The following is a 16,601-nucleotide window of genomic DNA, read 5'->3' as shown; positions in this document are numbered from 1 at the left end:
TGGGTCAAGATTTGGCGGCTTCTCAAACGGAGAAGTGCTGTTTAATACTCTGGATTAATACACGTGCTGCTTAATACACTGTATACACTGTAGTGCTGCTTAACACACTGGATTAATACACTGTATGACAGCGCAAAGCTCAAGCTCTTCACTCTAGCATAAAGACTAAAGTCAGCCAAACATCAACATCGCAGTAACACTGCAGTCACCATGGGATGGGAATTGATCAGATGTTATTGATACCGATTCCATTAACCGTCGACACTGCTTGTCAATCCGATTCTTTATCGATTCCCTTAACGATTCCTGATACATTTTCTGTGTGGGAAAAAAACGACACAGGTTTTCAACATCAACAGCTGTTTTATCATCTCAAGTCTCTGAACACAGTGTATATCATCTGAACATAATATTTGAACATAAATACAAATAAATTATAATAAAAAATAATTAACAAATTAAATGGTCTGTAATTATAAGCTCGGCTCGATATATCATCGACCTATAGGTATCTCTATAATTCTTGAGAGCAATAGCACGTGCGGGTAATAAGTCAGAGATTAAAGAGTTTAGTCAGAGTTGTCCGTGCCTGGAGAGCAGACAAACTTCATGAAGTCTTATTTGTTCTACACTAAGAAACGTTACATGGCCCTTTTCTTAAAAGGATATCTTTGAAAGCAAATGTGCTCAGATGGCTGTAGCTTCTGAGCTATCTGTAGCAACAGTCTGTCTGTTAACATCTACAATGGATGAAATGGGAGAGTATTTACAGCATTCGTTTTTCATTTAGGCTTTCTTAGTCAAAGAAATCTGCTAAGCCTAGCCTACCTGCATGGTGCTAAGTTATTAGCATAGGATATTTACCCTCGGTAACGGACGTGTTGCTCACTTGGGAAGCAGTGGGAGTGGCACTCGTGCGAAGTGTGTTAAAACATGGCATTCCAGTCATTTTATCCTATGTTGCATGGAAAGATGTTTTAGCATAATAATATTATTGCTGGTGTTTCCAGCCTTACTTGAAATGAACATTTTACAGACGTGACAAGTAGCAAGACGTTGTCGTGAGGCTGTCGGCGCATGAGCTCAACACGCCGGCACCGATAAGAGTTGTCGATTCCCGTCCCTAGCCACCACGTAGCCGTGGCCTACTATATGAACACGAGGGAGAGAGTGAAAACTAAGAGGATTACTCCATACTGTTTCCCTCACAGAGCTTCCATTAATTCCTCTCTCATTGGACTAAATCCTGTGTTTAATGCTTTCTCTGTACTCACACACACACACACCACACACTCTTGGCCTCTGGAACATCACTAAAGGGCTAGGCTTACATACACCAAAAATAATATCAACCCAAAAGAGCCTGGTGGCAAAGCAGCTAGGCGGAGCCGGAGGAGGGCACCCCGCCTTAAGTAATGGTAGGGGAAACAAACGCTGCCACACATAGTAGTACTGCTCGCAGGGACCAGATAGAAAAAGGAGTTAAGCCAGCAATTTACACCATTTAGTCTGTTCAAAGCTCGAATTAATCTCCCCCCAAACCCGTAATCTTCAAGCCTGCTCCTAAAAATAGACCCACAACTGTGGCTAGGAGCCTGAAGTGGGCCTGGGGTTTGACTAGGGTATTTCTTTACTTTCCTTAGTTTAATGGGACTGAGGCTGGCTGGGTGGCAACCTATGCCCCTGATAAAGCAGGATACAGTCAGATACATTTGGGTAGTACAGGGGTGGTGGTGGTGGGGGACGACGACGACGACACACCGCCCCCCAGAATACATTAAGCCCTACTGTTGCCTTATGTAGGCTGGATGAGTTGAGCCCCTAGGCCAGGGAGGTAGAGGTGGAGTGACACCAGCAGCACCCAAGAGCCAGCGGCATGTTTCTAATCCACATTAGAAGTGATCAGGACAGACGAGCAACAATAATAAAACGACAGCGGATAACGTGATGACAGAACTGCCGAGAATGTAAACCTCGATTCTATTTGCGATGCTACAGTACGTGGGTTAGGGTTAGGGATAGGGTTAGGGTTAGGTGGGGTAATGTGGGGCTTGTGTTCGACTTTACCGGTGGCAGGCCAGGCAGACCCTGGAGATTGACAAAGTATTTAAACACATAGTTGACGCTCATTCAGGTACCTCACGAACCTCACAGCCAAAAACACAAGGTAAGACAAGCCCTCCTTAGTCGTGAGCGACCTTCAGTAACCCCCTGCCAAAGAACATCAAGATGGCTAAAGGCAGAGGAAGATTGACACCCAGGCAATTCAATCGGTAGGTAGTAGGTAGGTAGACAGGCTGGCAGGCAGACAGACAGACAGACAGACCAAGACAGGTAAGTAAAAAGCACACAGACAGACAAACAAACAGGTAAGCAGACAGAAATAGACATACAGTTAGGCAATCAAACTGACAGATAGCCCGTGTAGGATTCTAAAGCTGGCCAAATCTCCTGTCAGGACACAGTATGATGACTCAACCGGTTACAATGTTTAATGAAAATCAACAGGAAAGGCATGCTGCCTGCTCTTACATAATACTGCATGTTGTTTGCGTGGGATTGGACTGTGACTCATGTCGGAGAACCAGGTGGTGGTAAGGTACTGTAACAAGGTGGAGTGGTAAGATCTTAGTACTAGGCCTAAAATGTGACGCCTGATAGTGATATAGGGCTTAGATTATATGATCATACTAAAGTCCTGTGTTCCTGTCAACCGATCAAGTGTTCAGTTAAAGAACATAGCCATGTCAACTGGACTTTTGACACGAACCAACCAAAAACTCCTAAGAAAACAAAAGACAGGTATCATGACAATCCTCGGTTTCCATTATTCGTTTTGAAACCCCCATGCATCCCAAGAGAAGAAATCCATTGATTTTGGTCACTATTGCTGGAATGCGGATGTGTGTGTAACAACAGAATGAGGTTAACGCCTCTAAAAACCAACTGTATGATGTTGGCTATAATGTGAGTTTAGAATGAGAAGGTTCTATCTCCGTTTAGAATGATAAGGTTCTATCTCCGTTTAGAATGACACGGTTCTATCTCCGCTTAGAATTATAAGGTTCTATCTCCGTTTAGGGTAGTTCAGAGATATTGAGCGTCAAAGTTTTTACATTCCATTATGTTTTGTGAGATGGAACCTTTGTATTTTATGAATTACTAACCCAAAAATGTCAACATTTAAAAAAATAACACCACACAGGCATTAATAAACACCTAATGGATCAGATTATGTAAAAAAAAAACTCAATTTGGACAAAAATGGAGATAGAACCTTACAATTCTAACGTCACGATGTGTATGTGCCTGTCTGTCTGGCACCACGTGGTTCAGGCTCAGGAGCCAATGAGGAGCTTGGCTGAGAGAGTGGGAGGAGCTTGGCTGAGAGAGGTGTTACGCAATGTCAACACAGAAATTAGGAATGCGGCTTACGTCATAGCGTACAAACCCAGCAGCCAGCCAGCAATGAAAGCAAGCTTATTAAAGGCAGGCTAACCTGAAACGATCATCGATTTCACAAGCTTTGCATACAAGTGCTGGCTAGTTGTAATGTAAAGCCTCTAAAACCTGGTCATTTATGAAGATTGCTTGCTTAGGCTATATTTTTAGCCAGAGATAGGCTACATATTGCAAGATCATGTTATTCTTCCAGTGAGCGAAGATGTGTGGGTTGTGCATACATGCTTTGCTTGTAGGAAGCATCTAACACCCAAGTTATCTCGTGGTGTGTCGCTTGCTTAACCCGAAAAATATATATTTTCCAGTTGCAACACCAACGCCAAGAGAGTTGTTGCACAGACAGCAAAAACAACGAGGCCTGCGAGGGAGTGTCTTTCATGGGTGTCACAATATTAATAAACTTCATAGCGATCCACTGCTTTATACACACAGACTGATCCATAACCCAAAACCTACCTACCATTGCCATCTATCTAAACCCTTCTCTGCATTGATTTTGACAATCAAACCCCTTGTTTCATACAGTTGCAGTCCTCCTAAACTAACCAATGTTAGTTGCTTTAATGTCCATAATAAAACAGGGAGTGACAGCTAGAGAGGTAACGTATCTATAGCTTTAACTGTCCAAATCACAATGTTGTGGTGAGGATTGTTTAGCTATAGCTTAGCCTCCCTTAGCAACAGCTGATTATGGAGCTGTGTTTTAGCTGGGCTTATTAATATTATTCTGTATTCGAAGGTGGTGGTGGTTAAACTACCAGACCTCTCGATCCATTTATTTACCCCCTTGCTCTCTGGGTGGGAGAAGAAGTTCGCTTCTTAACTTTATTGATTTAGATTTATATAATTAATAATTATCACAGTGTGGTCTTTGTTGTGAGTGACACATGGAGGAGAGGGGGCACTTACCTGTCAGATCGCCCAGGAACTGTCAGGAGGAACGAAACCCACCCAGGAACCAGGAGTGTGGAGCACAGATTCAGATTGGGTTAGTTTAGCTTTGGGTAAGCTAACTGGGCTTTCAAGCTTTCACTTTATATCCCCTCGGTTCTTTAGATCTGTCCTGCGATCAGCTGTCAATTCCAAAACCAGTCAACTAACACCACTTACAATCCTAAAAATGTGTAGAAGTCCCAGCGAGCTTAATGACTGTCTGTCAAGGTCCAACAGCACTAGCTAGCTTACCCCCCCCCAAGCCAGCTAGCGAAGTTTCCTTTCCCCCACTCCTCCCAGTCCTGTTTTCTAAAGATGGCGGCGAGAGAATTCCTCCTCCTCCTCCTCCTCCTCCTCACACTGTGACAATCACGGGGTCCAAAATATTCCCAAACTTCCTAAAGTGTCAAAAACGACAGTCAGTCAAGCTCTTAGTTCCAGTGCGTCTCGTCGCACACCTGTCACCTGTGCGCCACTCTCTGATCTGACCGCAAACGTGGCCGGTTGCAAAATGTGTTGTTGTATGTCGCTGTTTATACACCCCGGGTGCTGAAATGAAATGAAATCACTCCTCACTCTCTCTCTCTCTCTCTCTCTCTCTCTCTCTCTCTCTCTCTCTCTCTCTCTCTCTCTCTCTCTCTCTCTCTCTCTCTCTCTCTCTCTCTCTCTCTCTCTCTCTCTCTCTCTCTCTCTCTCTCTCTCTCTCTCTCTCTCTCTCTCTCTCTCTCTCTCTCTCTCTCTCTCTCTCTCTCTCTCTCTCTGTACAAAGCTGCTATCCCCCCTTCTGAGGCACCTCCGCAATCTCGGTGTCACCGAGGAGAAAGCAGGCCGGGGTGGGGAGGTGTGGAGGCGGCGTGGCCAGCAGATTTGGGGCGGGGCGGTCTGGCCACGTGGTTTGGTTATCTCTGATTAACAGACAGTCATCCAAGGCAAATGTTGTCAACTTTATTTCCTTTTTTTGGGGGGGGGGGGGGGGATACGTTTCTGTTTTACATTCCCCTTGTACTTACTTATGCTCCATGTCTTAAGTGAGTGAATGAGTGCAGGTCTTCAGGTTAGGTCTTAAGACGACTTAAGACATCTTGACAGACTTATTTTTGTTAATTAAGACATCTTAACACATCTCAAGACAAGGTGATGGCTGGGTATGAAGTTGCAAAAATAAACAGCAGTGTGTGTGTGTGTGTGTGTGTGTGTGTGTGTGTGTGTGTGTCCTATCTCCTCAGTCTTAACTGAGCTCCTTAGCTGATTATGATCTAAGTCTAGCTGTACCACAAATAGCCTAAATAACCCACACACACCCTAGTCATGGCTGAGCTTCCGCATTCAATAGCCCCTATACTATACAATCTCGAAATTCCCAATCGTTTCTCGATTCATGAACGGCTGCGTACGTGCCCTGCGCCCACACACACACACACACACACACACACACACACACACACACACACACACACACACACACACACACGCACACACACACACACACACACACACACACACACACACACAAGCGTGCACACACACACACACACACACACACACACACACACACACACACACACACACACACACGTTTGAGACAACTGGCTGGCTGATGATAGCAATTGACCCCTGACCCCTGTTTTCCCCCATCAGGGATCTGAGGTCAGTATGTTTTTAGGCAAGAACAGTCAGTCAGTCAGTCACTCTGTCACCTGGCTAGTTCTCCTTCACCATGACACTACTTAACCTAGGAGAGCCTGGAGGCCCTGCAGGCAGGACTACCCGTGGCTGTGACGTTCCAGTGGACCATGTCCCTATGCTTGTGTTCCATCATTGGACCTGAAGGCTGCCCACAGTCAACCTATAGCTGATCTAGTTAGGCGAAATCGGTCTCAAATCAAAGTGTTCTTCTGATACACCTTGAAAACCATAACAGTCGATACAACAATGTAAAACTGTGTCCAGTCCGCTACGGTATTCTTTGTAAGGGCATCCCCAATACAAGGGGTCATGTGTGAGTTAACACTAGAACAGCCATGGGTGGGGTCAATTTGACCCTGTGAGTAAAATGTGTATATCTTTGCACTCCAAAAATCACATCAGGATAAGCTAGTACAAAGCTATTTTGCTGTTTTTTCTGTGTAGGAGGCAGGCTAATTTAAAATATGGCCAACTAGTGGTCGTTGTGTGTAAGTAGCAGCTTTCCATTGTAAAGACTATGGTCTGTCTATGACCCGCGAGGCGGCTCTTATAGTAGGTAAAATAGGCATGGCTGTTCTAGTGTTAAGTCATAATTAGCATTGGTTCAGGTGCCGAATCTCCTCTCATCTCTATGTGCAGCGAGGCCTTTCGGGGATGCCAGTGTGTGTTTGCTTGGGGTTGTTGACAGAGAGGCAGTGAGTGACAGCGTAACCACAACAACGGTGAGAAAAGCTCATCTCCCAACAGTCATACATCACCCATTAGCAAAGTTGTTGAAAGGGATGTCCTATGTATGCATACCTATAATATGATCCTAATTATCCTATCATAAAGACAAGTTGAAAAGGCAGGAAGCCATCCAAGATGATTGGGACACAGGAAACAAGTTTGTGCATGGCAGCTGAGAGGTTAAGGATGGCATTCCACAACAGACTGCAGATCGAGCAACCAATCAGCTGGCAGGACAACTGTGATTGGCTGTTGGCGGCCCGTTGTCCTGACGATGGGAATCAGGCCCTGCCTGTGTGGTCTGTATCCAGGCGCAGGGTAACTATGCTGAACAGATAGAGGGACAGGCTGCAGAACTGGTTCTCCCCCCCCCCCCCCCCCCACCGTCTCTCTCTCTCTCTCTCTCTCTCTCTCTCTCTCTCTCTCTCTGTCTCTCTCTCTCTCTCTGTCTCTCTCTCTCTCTCTCTCTCTCTCTCTCTTGTTTACATTTGAACATGTATTGTAGTGCACATCATGCAGATGGACATTGAAACAGCTTTCTCTGTCTTCCATGTGCGAGTAGGCCTATCTATGACATCCAGTGTCATGTCTGCTATTTTACAATTCATTGACATAGATTCTATCGATGACAGTAACATGATCTTATATCATTGCCAGTGAGAATGACCTGTCTGTCTGACAGGTTTTTAAAATGTTGACTGTGTTATTTTGACTGTACAGTACGACCCTCTGCAACACCACGTTAAACAGTATATGAGTCTCTACTTGAGACAGATCATAGAGAACTGTGACACGGCGCAAAGTTGTGTTTCATTTCGTTCCATACTACTATACAGTACCCCATAATTGCCCAACTATAACTGTATAGTATTTGAGATTCTCCACATAGAATCCATAGAAGGACCCATTGAAAAACTCTGCACTGCACTTATATATATAGCACTATCCAATGCACTGTCTGTCCTGTGTTGTCCTGTTTTTATATTTGTTCTTGTTCATGTATACATGTGAAAAAAGCATAAACGCACCTTCTGTAAATGCCAAAACAAATTCCTATATGTGTCAAGCATAATGGCAATAAACGTTATCTGAATCTGAGTTATCTGAATCTGAATCATTTTTCAATTTCCACAGCCTCCAGGATTCATACTGGTACAGAAACCTGGACACTGGAGTGTAGTGAAAAGTTCCCCAGGCCAGCAGCATCCGTCTCCGTATCTGTCTCTGCACCTCCAGGCATTTCCTGCCCTCAGGCCCTCTGGGCTCAGCCTCTCCCCCAGGGAACAGCCTGCTAATGACTTGAGCCCTTCAGTCCTCCCACTCTCTGAGTCTACACTCAATGCGCTACTCCCAGTGCAGCATGCTACCACAGGAGGGCGCTAAATGCAAAGGAAAGAACTTAGGTGTTTCTCACACCCACTACACCACTCACTGTGTATGATAATGCATAGCCTACCTGTCACAGTAATGCCAATATTTCTACATTTGTAATTCCATCAGGAGAAGAATGTATTCGACTGGTAAACAACTATTTATTGAACATGACTATTCTAGAAAGATTTTAACAGATAGTAGTGGTAGTGGCTCCCAGAATTCATGATAAAAGCCATTTTGCCAACGAACTGTGTTAATTTCGGTGTCACATTAGTACATTGGTAAACAGTAAACAGCGTAAGAGTTTAATTCAAAGGGGGGAAATTGGCCACAGACATCAACTTGATTCCTCAACTCAAACTTTGATGGGGATAAAGGAGTCCGTTTTCAAATCAAAACACAAAACAAGTTAAATGAATTGTTGTTATTAGATATATTCCCCAGGAAATAATGGAAAACAAGGCATATACTAACATTACCCTTTTCTACCCTTCATATCAAAATATAGGACAGCTGACAGAAATCGGGTGAAGTTGCCCATACATAGGCCTTTATGACATAAAAAATACAAAGATATATAACAGTTAATACACTGAAACTACCACAATGTATGAACCATTTACTCTATCTATGTACAGTATATTGCTACATAGGGTACAAGTAAATGACATTGCACAGGAAACAATAGAGAACAAGACATACATTTACATTTTTCCCTTCTATCCTTCTTATCAAAGTGCAGGACATCTGACAGGAGTAAGGTTAAGGGTCTATGGTGAGTTTTGTGTTGTTGTCCAACCCCAACCTCTTCTCTATTGTTAAGGTTAGGATTTGGGGAGGGAAAACGGATCAGTGCCAAAAAAGCTAGCTGGCACAAAGCCATACAATGTGAAGTTGGAGGTGGAGGGTCGTTTTAGCAATTCCGCAACTGCCTCCTAGTTAATTCCTTATTGGTTGGATGGCATGGGTTGATATTTGAATTTTGACTCCAGTGATCTGTAAATGACCACTCCACACACCATGGCAACGTCTGCAGGAGACACCTGGCGATTAACACCAAGACCAGGTTCAACCCACATCAGCAGCTGGAGGGGAAAGCAGCATGAACACATACAGTATGAGGCATTATTGAAAGGTGTTTTACTTGCTTACTGTATGTCTGTAATGCAAAAGACATGAACATTGATAAAAATGAATGAGAATTATGATAAAGAACTGAAAAAGGCACGAACAACAGAACTACATGGTTCTGCCAAACACCATTCTATACATACTATTATGATGATCAATCTAGTTACATCATTCCAGATGAGTTTTTCAGGATGACCGTGGCTACCAGCGCTCCTCAGACACACAGGACCTTGGGAGATGGAGTGTTTCCTTTTCTGGATGTGGTTTGTTGAGGTGTTGGCATTGGTCAACTCCTGCATTTTTTTTTACCAAAATGTCTTTAATTTATTAACTGGATTTCAAATTAAAACTAAACTGACCATACCTTGTTGCAGTACTCCACATGTTGTACTATTCTGGCACCTGAGCACGTAGCGAGGCACATATCACTATATGTACAGTATATATAGCTAAACATTTAAACTTGACTGGATTAGCACTTGTTAGCTTCAATAATAAGATAGCAGCGTCCATTTATTGTGCATACAGAGCTTCTTATTCAGTCAGTAGTAGTAATGTGAATTGTAAATAAACCAATACAAAAATAGCAGTGAATAATGTGACTAAACATTACAAAACACAATGAAAACATGAGCAAAATATATATGTCGGATATTTTTTTATTTCTTCACTTTTCTATCCGTTTAGAGAAATCTCCGTTTATGTGAGTGAATGGTTGAGAAACCCAATTGTACAAAAACATCCATATACGTGTAGTTCAGGTCTTAGGCCTTCTACAACGTTATTGTACATTTTACAAACTCTATCCTTCCTGTGCATAGGGCCGATACACTCTGATGTGACTCTTTATATGACTTATTATAGCCCTCATATCCCAGCAAGCACCGACGGACCTGGACGAATTCGGACCAGCCCGATAACAGCCAGACCACGTAATATCACAACTAGTTAGTATCTGGCCCAGAATATCACCCTATTTCAACTAAAATATATATATTTCAAAAAATATATTTGCTCTGACATCACCGTTTTCAAGACCCAGGTCAAGCCATCGTGGAGCGTCACTCATAAATCCCACAGCACTTGGGTTGCTGCTAAGAGTACTGGAGAGGTTAAAGCAGCTCACTGTGATTGCATGGCAGGGTAAGCTGACCGCATAACATAACAGTTTTAATCTCAATGCCATATCAAATTCTTTCAGAAGAAAATAAATGCTCATTGTATTCTATTTTATTATAGACTGGGAGAAAGTTGTTCCCACGTCGGGGCACTTCTTTTTAAGTTAGAGGCATCTGTCCGCCTTGGCTACACAAGGACGGCACCAACCAGCATCGCCTGTGCCTGGAATAAAGTCTGTACCAAAAAGGTGGAGGCAGACATGGTGAAGGACATTAAGTTCTACACAGACAAGGCAAAAAGAAAGAGGGTTGTTGGAAGAAAGTGTGGGGTAGTTCCGAAGGCAAAAGAACAACATCAAAAACAGTTCCTTGAAATGTTGTCTGTCACTGGAGCACTGCCCGTTGGTCTCAGCACTTTTAATGGATATGCGGACTCTTTCAGGCCAATGCCATGGTATGAAAATCTGTTAGGGTTTTCTGATGACCAAGTACTGGCAATAGAGGAAGAAACTAAAGTCCAGGCAGAATGTTCAACTTGGCACCTGCAAAGAGTTGGGAGGGTGACAGGCACATCCGCGCACAGGGTACTACACACACCTCTTGAGAAAAGTTCAAAATCACTTCTGAGAGATATTGTGCAGAAAGGGTCTCTGCAAAACCGTCTGACAACTCCAGACATAGTTTGGGGTAGGGAACATGAGAAGGAGGCCATCGAAACGTATAAGTATGCCCTAGGCCTAACAACAACATTCACAGCACAAACTGCAATCACCTTATCGAGTGAGGTATATACAGCCCACAAGAGCCTCAAGATTGGGAGGGCAGGCTTCCGAGTGTGCAAAGACAAGCCCTACATTGGTGTAAGCTGTGATGCATACATATCATGTGATTGCTGTGGGAAAGGAGTGGTTGAGGCAAAGTGTCCCTTGAAATGGGCCAGTGATATTTCACCTGATCACTGGCCCACAGACAAGACAGGACATCTGGACACTTTGTTGTCGCTGTGAGGACCAACCACAGCTACTACACCCAGGTAATACAATACATAACACTTCACAAGGAATTTCATTTTCTGTGTTTGTGGCAGTTTTGGTGATTGTAGGGTGGTAGAGCTATGCTGTCCTTTTATTTTACAGGTGCAGATGCAGATGTATGTGTGCAAAACAACCTATGCAGACTTCATCACCTGGACCCCGAAGCAAACGGTCATCTTCCGTGTCCATCAAGATGAAGATTTTATTTGTAAGGCAGTGGACACCATCAGCCGTTTTTGGGCCCGGCACATCTACCCTCAGCTGGCAGGAACCTCAGTCACAGAAACAGAGCTGGAGCTTCAGGTACAACACACTTTGTTCAGAGACTGCAAATACATTGTCTGTCATGTAATATATGTAACATATGCCATACAAATATAGGTAAACCCAACACAACTAATCACAAATGATTTATTTGTAATTTCAGGAGATTGAGGTGGAGTCCACAGGCAGTGCTGTCCCGGACACAGAACAAGAGCTTCAGGTAAAATACACACAATTTAAAACACTGCAATATGGAAAATACATAAATAATTAACATTTACAAATGTAACAATTTCTGTTAATTATGAGGTGCATGCCAACATAATTTATCACCAATGATGTGTTTGCAATCTCAGGAGATTGAGGTGAAGTCCACAGACTGTGCAGTCCCAGAAACAGAGCAGGAACTTCTGGTAGAACATACAGCATTCAAACACTGCATTGCAGTCATATGGAAATGCTTTTATAGTTCATATCTGTTTATATAGCATTTGCTACCATTTGCTGTTATGAATTCATGAGGTTCAAGGAAACATAATTAATCAAAAATGATTTATTTACATTCACAGGAGACTATGGTGGAGTCCACAGTCAGTGCAGGGTGGAGAGCAGTGCAGTAAGGTAGATTTTGGAAGATGAGGGAGCAAATAGTTGTCAAAAGACTGACTATGATGTGATTCACAGTAAATGTGACCTAAGCACCAGACACATTACGGTGTATGTTAAGTTGTAAGATTGTTCATATGAGCTCAAACAGAAAAGAGAGCAGGACTGATTAACTGGCTATACATCCCCCTGTCTGTTTTTATTTAACACAATGCTACCTGACATGTTGACCAAGGCAGCGCACACGTGTACTATCTTGTCAATTGCTACATCCCTGTTCTCAATCTCATCCCGCAGGGACTTCACGAAGCAAAAAGGAAGCGGCCCACCCGGGATTTGGAATCTGCACTTCAGGACGCCAATCACACGTTCTGTAAAATACGTAAAATAAGTATTTTGATAATCTTTTTAGGAAAAACTTCTCATAACTTTACCCATGTTCTCAGTATTTGTCATAGCACTGTTATACAAATGGCTACAGTCATACGTTGTGCTGTGTTGTTGAATATTGGCAGGAGTTTCAATGAAATTGTTAATAATTTATAAATAAATACATATACTTGCCAATATGAATCCGAACTTTGGATTTTCTTCTGGACTCTTCCACGTCTTTGCCTGGAAGTTGTTTCCTGCCCTGAGTGAAGGCTGGGGTTAGGAGACTGGCACCAAGCAGGCCAAAGTCATCTTTAAGCGAAAAACCCCGGTCAGCCAAGATCTGAAACAAGGAATGCGATTGAATAGAGTAAGTCTATTGCTTTTAATGTTTGTGGTGAAACACTAATTTACACCTGTACATAATGAGTACAAAAAAAATTGTGTATGTGATGAACTGTTACAGTATAGTATACAGTATGTAGAGTTCTACATTACCTGGTCCCCAGGATGGTGGTACAGTGGTGAAATGAAGCCAGATTCCCTCACTATCTTAACATCGGATGCTCTTCCACCCCAGCCTTTGGACAAGAAGGTGATGCTGCCTGCAGGACTACACGCAATCAAATATTTTACCGTAGTCCACTTCTTATAGCTGGAGTAAGATTTGGCCCTGTGGAAAAAACAAAGCCTGGTTAGCATTCAGACGTTACCTGGCCAAGTAATCATGAATTACATATTTTTGGGTGTCTTTACCTGGCTTTAAGGCCCTTTGGATGTACAATTCTGATTTCAAAACAATCAATGATTGATGTGAGGCGAGGAAATTTGGCCTTTATCGTTGGTGGTATGGTTTGTCTGATGCAATCCCTGTCAGGCCAGTGAATGAGGAAGGTGATCTTTGCATACAGAAGATTCAGCCAACGTTGGAATATGTGGCGGATGGTAGACTGTCGTTGGTCCAGTATTTGGCTCAGCAAAGCAATAGACGGATTCTGGCGTAGCTTGAGCAAACAGAGGAAAAGCTGGTCCTCGGTCGACAATCGAAAAACCTTAGGTGGTGACTTGATAAACTGAAGAAGGTAGCGATGTAGACAGTCAAACACTGCCCAGTCAAGCCCAGTCATGGCCCTGCATGCACTGTTGTTGCCTCGAACAGCATTCACAGACAATCGCTGCAATGCAGCATCACGTTCTCTTCTGGCCTCATCTCTCTCTCTCCTGAGATTGGCTACCTCTATGGCAATAGCAACCTGCTCCCTGTGCGAAACTGGCCTGTTGCTCAGTGTACCGTCCTCAGTGAGAGGTTGTTCAGTAGGCTCAGTGAGAGGTTGTTCAGTAGGCTCAGTGAGAGGTTCTTCAGTGGGCTCAGTGAGAGGTTCTTCTTCTGAAGGTGACCTTTGTTTTCTTTTGGCTGACAGGACCTTCCCATCATCACCAGCCTCTCTCTTCCTGTCATTTTTGTAGCGCCGTAATTTAACTCTGCCTTGTGTCAATTCCTGCCGATGTGGGAAAATAGATGGAACATAATCCGGATGACTACAATCATTCACATGGAATCCTGAAACCAGTAGAGTAAGTGTAGGCCAAATGCAGATACTCATTCAAAAGAACTTTATACAGCTTTGATTAAATGCACTCATCAAATGTAGTCATTAAGTATGCCAGCTGATACTTCACTCAATAGTCACCAATTCTAATTCTGGACTACAATTACCGTAATCACATTTCACTGCAAAATGAACAATTACATGTATGGGTTAATTTAATCCATGACGATTCGATTCCCTATAGTTTTATTATCATGACATTAATGTCATGGTGATCCCAAGGACACCTCCACATGTGGCCATGTGGGGTTCTCTACCTCCTGCACCACACCCGCCCTTTACCATGACATTGGTAGAGCCGGCGTCTGATCGCAAGGTCAGCAGATCGGCAATTTGAACCCTACATGGCCCTACATGTCGAGGTGTCCTTGGGCAAGACACTAAACCCCAAATTGCTCCCAATGAGCGGGCAGGTGCCTTGCATGGGTAGCTTGCCGCCATGTATGTGTGAATGAGAGGCCATTGTAAACCTAGCTACAGGCTAAAGCTACAAGCTACAAGCTTTAACATTAAATTGGGATTTCCTTGGCTTTTCAGTTTGTTTTATATTCCCTATATATATATATATATGTTATATATTTCCCTTTCAATGCAGCATCAACATTCACTACTTTGACTTTTAACATTATAACTGTTGACTTCATTTAACATCATTAACTAACCTGTGATGAAGTGTTTGCCACAGACATACACGTATTGACTGGAAGGGTCCCACTGCTGACCACCTTCATCCTCTCTGCAGATGGCCTGAAGCCACAGATCTCTTCTTTTACTGTCCTTTGCTTTTTTGGGGAAGTAAAGAAAATCGTAAATCTGGATATTTTTTTTATTGTTTGCCATGCAAAACACTACGCAGCAAGCCTTAGGCATGGTGACACTACATTTTCCAATAAGGCGCCAACAGTTTTAAGCGGTCGCGTGATCGTTCTGGTGACAGAGTCACATTGTACAGACTACCAAAACAGAAAAATAAAATCTTAACGACAGCAAAAGTGAAAGATGTCAGAAATGCATTACCTGGAGATTCAATAAGGTAATTGTATATGTTAGGATATGACACCTCAGGCCATTGGGTCGGGTCGTTCATCCACAACGTACACAGTAACATCTTTTTTGTCTACCTTCCTCGCTTTGTTCCATCTTGTTTTATTTCCCATGTCTGTCAGGCTACTACTAAACACTACTAAACAAAATGAAAGATGAAGTCTAAGCAACACTTTGACACCTGACACCTATGAACGTAACTCATCACAATGTTTTAGGTTTTCAGCTGGTCTATCTTTCAAACTCTCACAAAGAGGAAATTAGTACTTTTACACTTAACATTTTAAAATGTAATCGAAATCATAATGTTTTCAATTATTGAAATCATGTTACAAAGCCAACCTCATACACTAGACGCAACTCCCCTGTCTAGACACCAAAATATGTTTTACGCGTCCATAAAATGCCTGTGTGGGCCACAAATACTTTTGAGATTTTTAAGTGGGCCTTGAGTCCAAAAAGTTCATCTATCAACCCAGTATCTTTCAAATACTGAATGACCTGTTTGTCCATTTTGATTGCACTTCCTAATAAACTCTCCACAGTAAAACCGAATTTAGCCCTATGTATTGTTGAGATACACATCGCTTACACATTTTCATTTATAAATCACTTACACATTTCATATTATGCCTCAATTATGATTTTGAAAGGCTACTGGTAAGTGAGACAATTCAAACTGGCTGGACCAGTGTGGTTGATTTTACACGACAGTAAAGCACAAACCGTGCTGTTGTCCAATGCCATTCATTCTATTCTAATGCCATTCTCTAACAATCTTACCGAATTATTATATTATTATTTTTTGGGTCATCCTTAGCTACATTTCTCAAAAACTACGAACTGGCTAGCTAGATGTTGAGTAAAATGTATTATGTCCTCAGTTGAATATGGATTGTGTTTATTCTGCAGTACTTGTCGTTATACCACTGGGGGGCGCTGCTTTCGGCGCCAAACAGAACTAGTCTCGTGAAGCGGGCCGCTTGAGAAGTTTACCTCAGGAAGCCTCGAGACAGCGGAGACACACGGCAGAGACACTCTGAGAGCAGCACAGCAGAGACAAGGAGAAAAGGTTAATATACATTATTATGTATTAAACAGGCTAATATGCTATAGTTAATATACATTATTATGTATTAAACAGGCTAATATGCTATAGTTATTATACATTATTATGTATTAAACAGGCTAATATGCTTGTCGACGGTTGACAGCACACAGCTAACTAGCTAGCTAAT

This window comes from Nansenia antarctica, assembly GCF_963989245.1.
Source record: "Nansenia antarctica genome assembly, chromosome: 20".
NCBI classification, from domain to species: Eukaryota; Metazoa; Chordata; class Actinopteri; order Argentiniformes; family Microstomatidae; genus Nansenia; species Nansenia antarctica.
The sequence above is the reverse complement of the archived record's forward strand: the minus strand, read 5'-3'. Positions refer to the sequence as shown.